This window comes from Elephantulus edwardii, unplaced genomic scaffold, assembly GCF_000299155.1.
Source record: "Elephantulus edwardii isolate Elephantulus edwardi_28Jun2011 unplaced genomic scaffold, EleEdw1.0 scaffold00010, whole genome shotgun sequence".
NCBI classification, from domain to species: Eukaryota; Metazoa; Chordata; class Mammalia; order Macroscelidea; family Macroscelididae; genus Elephantulus; species Elephantulus edwardii.
The window spans coordinates 8333123-8340040 of record NW_006399760.1 but is presented as its reverse complement, the minus strand read 5'-3'; the positions used below and the strand labels follow the sequence as shown (position 1 = coordinate 8340040).

General features: G+C 33.8%; 1 pseudogene; it reads right to left on the bottom strand.

Annotated features, from left to right (window-relative positions):
* Positions 1-3129: 3129 nt before the first annotated feature.
* On the bottom strand, positions 3130-3468 carry LOC102867760 (annotated as a pseudogene).
* Positions 3469-6918: the final 3450 nt, after the last annotated feature.

Here is a 6918-nt window from a genome sequence, read left to right as displayed (position 1 = left end):
ATAACAACAACAACAACACAATGTTTTGAATTGTTTTAAGCTCCTCCTGGTTTTTGTAATTCTTCAAGTTTGTCTTTTATCCATCAAAATATTCAATCATTGTTCTTTTATTTTCTGTGTCAGAAAGTTCCATCAGACTTTCTGGCTTCAGAAAATCCATTGATACTGCATCATTTTTGGGGGGTGATATCTCGCTTTGGGCTTGTGTAGGAAGTGAGGTAGTCTGGTTTTTTCCTGATATTGTTGTGGTAGAGTTGTTTGTGCCTGAGTGCATAACTGGTTCTTGATCTGTTGTCAGTCCTCCTGAAGAAGGTTAGCCAAGTAAGCGCATGGAAGGACATAGGCTGGACACACAGGCAAATGCGCATACAGTAGGTGCACATATGGATGCATGTAGGGTGGGAACATATGCAGACACACACATCTGCTCTTGGGGGGCACACATGCAGATCCATGCTGGGTTGGGGGGTTCATGTGGGGTGAATCTAAATGGAAAACCAGAAAGCCTTGATTTCCCCTTGAGAACTGGGTCTACCACCCTATTCGAGTTCTAGCTGTCTCATACACTCCTTCTTAAGGTGGAGTGGTCCACAATTGGTCCAGCAATCAGCAGTGATCCCCCTTAAGTACCTCATTCAAATTCCAACTGTCCTACTTGCTTCTGGTGAGTGGGTCCCACCACAAGGCTCGCTGCTTCCTACCAAGGCTTGCTACTCCCTGCTGAGGCTTGATGTTCCCCAACAAGGCTCCCAAAATAATTATTTTAATAATAGTTCTCACTCAAATTCCATCTGTCTCTGTGTTTGGCTCCCTGAATTATTTGTAAAATGGAAGTAAGTTGTTTAGTTGTCATGGTAGTACTTATTCAGATGCATTTCATGGTCTCAGCAGATTAAAAAAATATATATAATATATATAAAAGATATATAAAATATGATATATCTAAATAAATATAAATATGAATATGAATACGAATACAATAAATATAACACACTCTATTCCACATTTTACCTACAGCACCTGGTATTCCCAGGTGGTCTCCCATCCAAGTACTAAACAGGCTCAACCCTACTTAGCTTCCGAGATCAGGCAAGAGCGGGAGCATTCAGGATGCTATGGCCGTAGGCGTCAACCCCTGCTCTAGCTCCCCCTAGAAGGCTGCTCCAAGGACTGCAGCCTCCAATATGGATTGAGGCTCAATGTCAAGAAGACAGATTCTCACCACTGGGCCAATTGGCGGTATCAGAATGGATGGTGAAGAGATTGAGATTGTTCACAGCTTTAGTTTGCTTGGCTCCACAGTCAACACTCACGGCAACAGTAGCCGGGAAATTAAAAGACGTATTGCCATGGGAAAGTCTCCTGTTGGGGACTTCTCCAAAGTACTGAAGAGCAATGGTGTCTCTCTGGAGATTAAGGTGCATCTGATATAGGTCGTGGTCTTTGCTATCACTGGTTATGCATCAGAGAGTTGGACAGTGACTAAGGACGATAGAAGGAGAATTGATGCTTTTGAGCTGTGGTGCTGGAGAAGAGTACTGAGGGTGTCATGGACTGCTAGGAAAACAAACAGATTCATCCTGGAAAGGGTTAAACCAGGCAGCGCCTTTGAGGTCAGGATTCTGAGGCTCTGTCTATCATACTTTGGACATGCTGTAAGGAGGGATAGGTCCTCGGAGAGGGACATCATGCTTGGTAGGGTGGAGGGACAGTGCAGGAGGGGAAGGCTCTCTATGAGGTGGATTGATTCAGTGACTGGGGTAATCGGGATTGGTGTATCAGAGATGGTGCAATTGGCACAGGACAGAGCAGAGTTTAGGGCTGTTGTATATAGGGTCGCTATGAGTTGCAAGCGACTCGATGGCACATAACAACAACAATAATTCCACATTTTGGAGATTTACAAATTTTTTTCACTCTAACTCTTTGAATTATTATAATAGACTAACATGATTCATATAAATGTGGGAACAACTCAAAAAAGTTATACCTTTTGCCATCTCACAGCATGCCATTTGGAATGCAGTTGGAAGAGTTACAGATAAAGCCCCCTAAATTCAACCTTTTAATACCTTAAACCTGAATTCATTTAATTGTCAGCTAACTCTATTTTCTGAAAACACATTGAATTGCATTTATTAAGAAGTAAACTTAGTCATCTTTATGATACAGAAATACTGCTGATGCATGACAAATTATATTACGTCTGGGTACATGAAATACTATACTAACAAAATATGAAGATGAGTAAAAAGTATTGGTGATTGTACAGTTCTCGATACCTATCAAAAAATTAAAATATTAGCAAATAATATGGAAATTTGATGAAGTGTTCATGTTGTGAGTATATCACAAAGGAAGAAACATCTTGATATAACATTTCTTTATTTCATTTTGATCTAACTTATTTCTTTATCTCAGTATGATTCATTCAAAACAGCATGGTCAGGTCCCATTACAATTTTTAACATGTTCAATGAATCAGTTAGTCCTTGTTGGCATGAAAAGTACTTGAAAAAGTGTTGTCTCATTATTCCTTATGGTTTTAGTTCTGAGCAAGATAAATTAATACTTTATCCAGAATTTCAATGTAGAGAATTGAAATATTCCTCACATTTCTCTTTTCCAGCCCTCAGTAATATATTTTTCCAGTAAACAATTTTATATGTTCTATTGGGGAAAAACATTTATAACTCTGTTTTATGGAAGAGTATATTAAGTTACCATGATTTTATAATTTCTGTTCTCTGCATCCCATACAATATATATTCTATTTTCATATTGTCTAAAATTCCTTATCCTCCTCACTTTGCAATTGATTTTATTTATTTAAGCATTGTAGCACTTTCTAAAATTTTTTTATTGCATTTTTTTAAATAAATGTTTATTTGTAATAAAAATGATTTTTTTAAAAATACTGAACAAATACACTGAAAACAACTGTAGTAAAGAATATATTTTTAAGAGTGGAGGTAAAAGCTGTTCATCTCCACTTGGAACCACCACCTTGTCGAAGACCTTAAGCTGTAAACAAGCAGAAGGATGATGTAATCACTGACCTAATTAGAACTGGGTAAACCACAGAAGGTTTTGTAAATGGCTTGCCAAATAACTACCAGTGTCTATCAGTTACTGAGCAAATGGATTGGCATGAATAGTTATGTCCTTAATATGTACATCATTAAGAGGTCGATACGTCTTCTCATTTACTGGTAACTTCTCCAATTCATCTAGGGTCTCTAGACCATCTATTACCTTTCCAAAGACAGTGTACTTCATGTCCAAATGTGGTTGCTTGCCATAGGTGATGAAGAACTGGGACCCATTGGTATTTGGACCATTATTAGCCATAGATACAACACCTCTAACACTGTGCTTAAGATATTCACTGTATTCATCCTCAAACTTCTTTCCCCATATACTATTACCTCCTCTTCCAGTACCTGTTGGATCTCCTGTTTGAACCATAAAACTTTTTGACCTGAGATATAACCTGACAAATATAAATATATTTTTGTACCCAGAAATCTAGAATTCTAATGTGATTTCTTAGATATCACTTAGCCTAATGGGTAGGAAGTTACATTCCCAACTCAAAGGTAAGTGGTTCAAAGACAGAAACTGCTCTATAGGAGAAAGACAGACAATCTACTCCTACATAGTTTACAACTTCAGAAAAAATGTTAGAGGGCCAGCTATGCATTGATTCTGACTCAATACCAATGAAGGTTTTCAGAATATGATTTCCAATTTTCCTACCTGACTTAGTAATAAAGTTTTGCTGCCAACTCAAAGGCACACAGTTAGAATGTGCTGGCTTCTCCTTACATGAAAATTCCAACTTGGCAATATATGTCATGACAACATTACAAACTTCAAAATAAAGCTCAATTGTTTCTATGCCACATCTATTGCTCTTCAGGGCTTTTTTTTCTTTTTATTTGTTTGTTTTCATTTTCTCAAAGAATTTTTTTTCCTCTAGCTCAGCCTTCATTTTGTCTACTCCTTTCCAACCAGCTTAACAATAATCTTCACAACTTTTAACAAAATAAAAATATAAATTAGATTCCTTTCTGTTTATCTTAAGCTGAATCTATTTTTTTCTTAGTAATCTTTTGTTTGGTTGACCCTGATATTAACATCATTATTATAAATGGCAGAACATGGCTTCAAATCAATTGATTGTAAATTTTTAAATGACTATATTTTTTGTTTGTTTGTTTTAGAGGCCATTGCTTTCTAGTAATACAGCATTTGATTTGATAATTACCTAGCTGCAGACCCTCCTCTATAGCTATTTCAATTAAAATTAATTTTTGTATTATTAGTGTGTAGACTTCATAATGATGCAGCTTTTATATTTTTTCATTGAATTACCTCTTTTATTCCCACTATTCTAACACAAAGTCTTTCTGAGTTTGAATCCTTTAAAGTTGAGATCAGCTTTCAGCTATTATTGTGACTTTATTAAGATAAACACAAATGGAATGTCTATTTCCCTTTTTAGGACACCAAATTCCAAAGATCTTGGTTTCTTTTATATAACTTGAACCATTTTATGTTATCTTTCCAACTCATCAAATATCGCTATCATTTGATCCAATTTACTTGTTAGAATAAGATTACTTTTGGTCAAAATTAAATGTCTTTTAATTGATATTTACATAAATTTTAAATTCAGTTTAATCTCTCAGGATTACTTTTGTAACAGATAAAGAGATTATATATTTCAGCAAGGTTTGTTCTGCAAAACCACACAGGTTATTTATCAGAATGTTCTCATTTAGAAAATTACAAATTGTTCTGCTATGTGTGGGCAGCAAAAATGTATTAATATTTTACAGTTTTGTGTCATTACAGGAAACAGAGGTTTTTGAAATATCATCCTGTTAATCAGTTGATCTTTCCCCTTAATAAGAAGACCTTTAAATTTGCTTCTAAAATGATATTGCCAGGTAATATAAAGTAAAATCCATTTAATGAAAAATTTGACATTTGAAAAGAATAGATTTTCCCCCTTACATTGAATTGTATTTTCTCATCATTCTCGGTAGCTAATTCATTGCTTCTAACATTAAAAACTTTAATTCTTCCAATTTTTAATGGTTTAGAAGTGAGATAATTAGAAAGTACATGATAATGACTAATTAGAATATGAACAGCACTATGCCTGCAGCACAAATAGTGAGTGGGAATGTGTTGAATTTTTTTAAATGTTTGGAATTATACTGGTATTTGAAAATGTAATTATCATTTTCAAAAGCAATTTTGCTTATAAAAGACGGTTTAAAAACAGAATTGCAGCTCTAAACCTTCAATTTGTTAAAATATGTTAAAATCTCACTTAGGTCCTCTTAATTTTGATATCTATAAAGTATGAATTGGAGCTGAGATTTTTGCCTATTTATAAAAAGAAATATTTGAGGTTACATTAAAATATATATCTTCTCATTTTTTGAAAAGTATTAGACAGCCACCTAATTTATGATGAGCCAATTTGCTTTGGTGAGGTTGCAGAGAATATTTGTGACTACATTAAAATTCTGTTACCTTACATTCTTGACAAATGACTATGGGTTAAAGCTGTTTTTGTATCAGCCATTTAATATGTTTATTAGAGATATTTTTAGAAAAATGTTAATATTAAAGTGCATGGAGAGTTCTTATGTTTCAATGAATTATTAGTCATTGTTGAAGCTGACTTTGGAATAGCAGATGGGTTCTAATAATTGTTTTGTAAAGATTCCATATTAAAACACTTGATTTCTTTATTCTGTTGGCCAAAAATGAGCTCATTGGAAAAATCACCTCCATAATATATAAAAGCACTTCAGTTAATCCATCTAGAATTGCTCAAATGTGTAACTTTCCTCATGTAATATTTTGATCTTCCTAATTTAAATAAAACAATATATGCTGCAATTTTATGTCTTATAAAATATATAAGACTCCAAACTCAAGAATATTCCATGTACATAGAAAAAGCACATTTACAAAATCACTGCAATTTACTGCAATTATTCATGTGAACATTTACTGGCATCTGTCTAAAAAAAGCAATGAGTTAAAATGAAATTTGCCAAAAAAGCTCTAATTAAACAGTATGAAGTAGTTTTAACTTGCTCACATGAAACTCAAAATTTATTAGAATATTTCCTGAATTGGCCAGAAATTATTGGATTTAACTTTGAAAATTGGCCAGGTTCACTAAGTCAGGTGAACCTGAAGAAACTGAATCAGCTTGAAAACAATACGATCCAGAATTGTCATCTTCATATTTGAGCCATAGTACAGTGTATGATAGGTTTGATGATCTACTTTCAGTGATAATAAACAAAGTAAAACAAAAGCAGTATTCAATCATACTATATAATCATTATAGATTATTAATATACATTACTACTAGTAATATATAATAATTACAGAATCATTTTAGACTCATAATTACTCTGACTCCTAGTGGTGCAGAAGATTAAATATTGAGTTGCTAAGGGCAAGGTCTGTTGCAGCTTAGAATGTTTCTCCATCAGAGAAGGAGGATGCAGTCTGCTTTATAAAGCCTTGCGCCACATTCAAAGACCATTACAAGACTTCCTATGTTTTCCTGTAATTAAAAACATTCAAATTTCTGTCTATTCTACCATGGGATTTTATCAGAAGCTAAAAGTAGGTATACTTGGTATAAAATCTCAAATATATGACATGTTAAGAGATAACTTATTAATAACCACTTGTCTATTCACCATTGAAATGGACAGAGAAAATTAAACCAGAATTTGAGGTCTAGCTCCCATTCAAATATAAAGCTGAGGGAATAAAAAAAAATTTAGCAATTAAATAAAAATAACAATAAGTTAGAAAGGAAAAGAAGAAGAGCTCAGGATAATCATTATAAAATAAATGAAATCCCAAGATTAA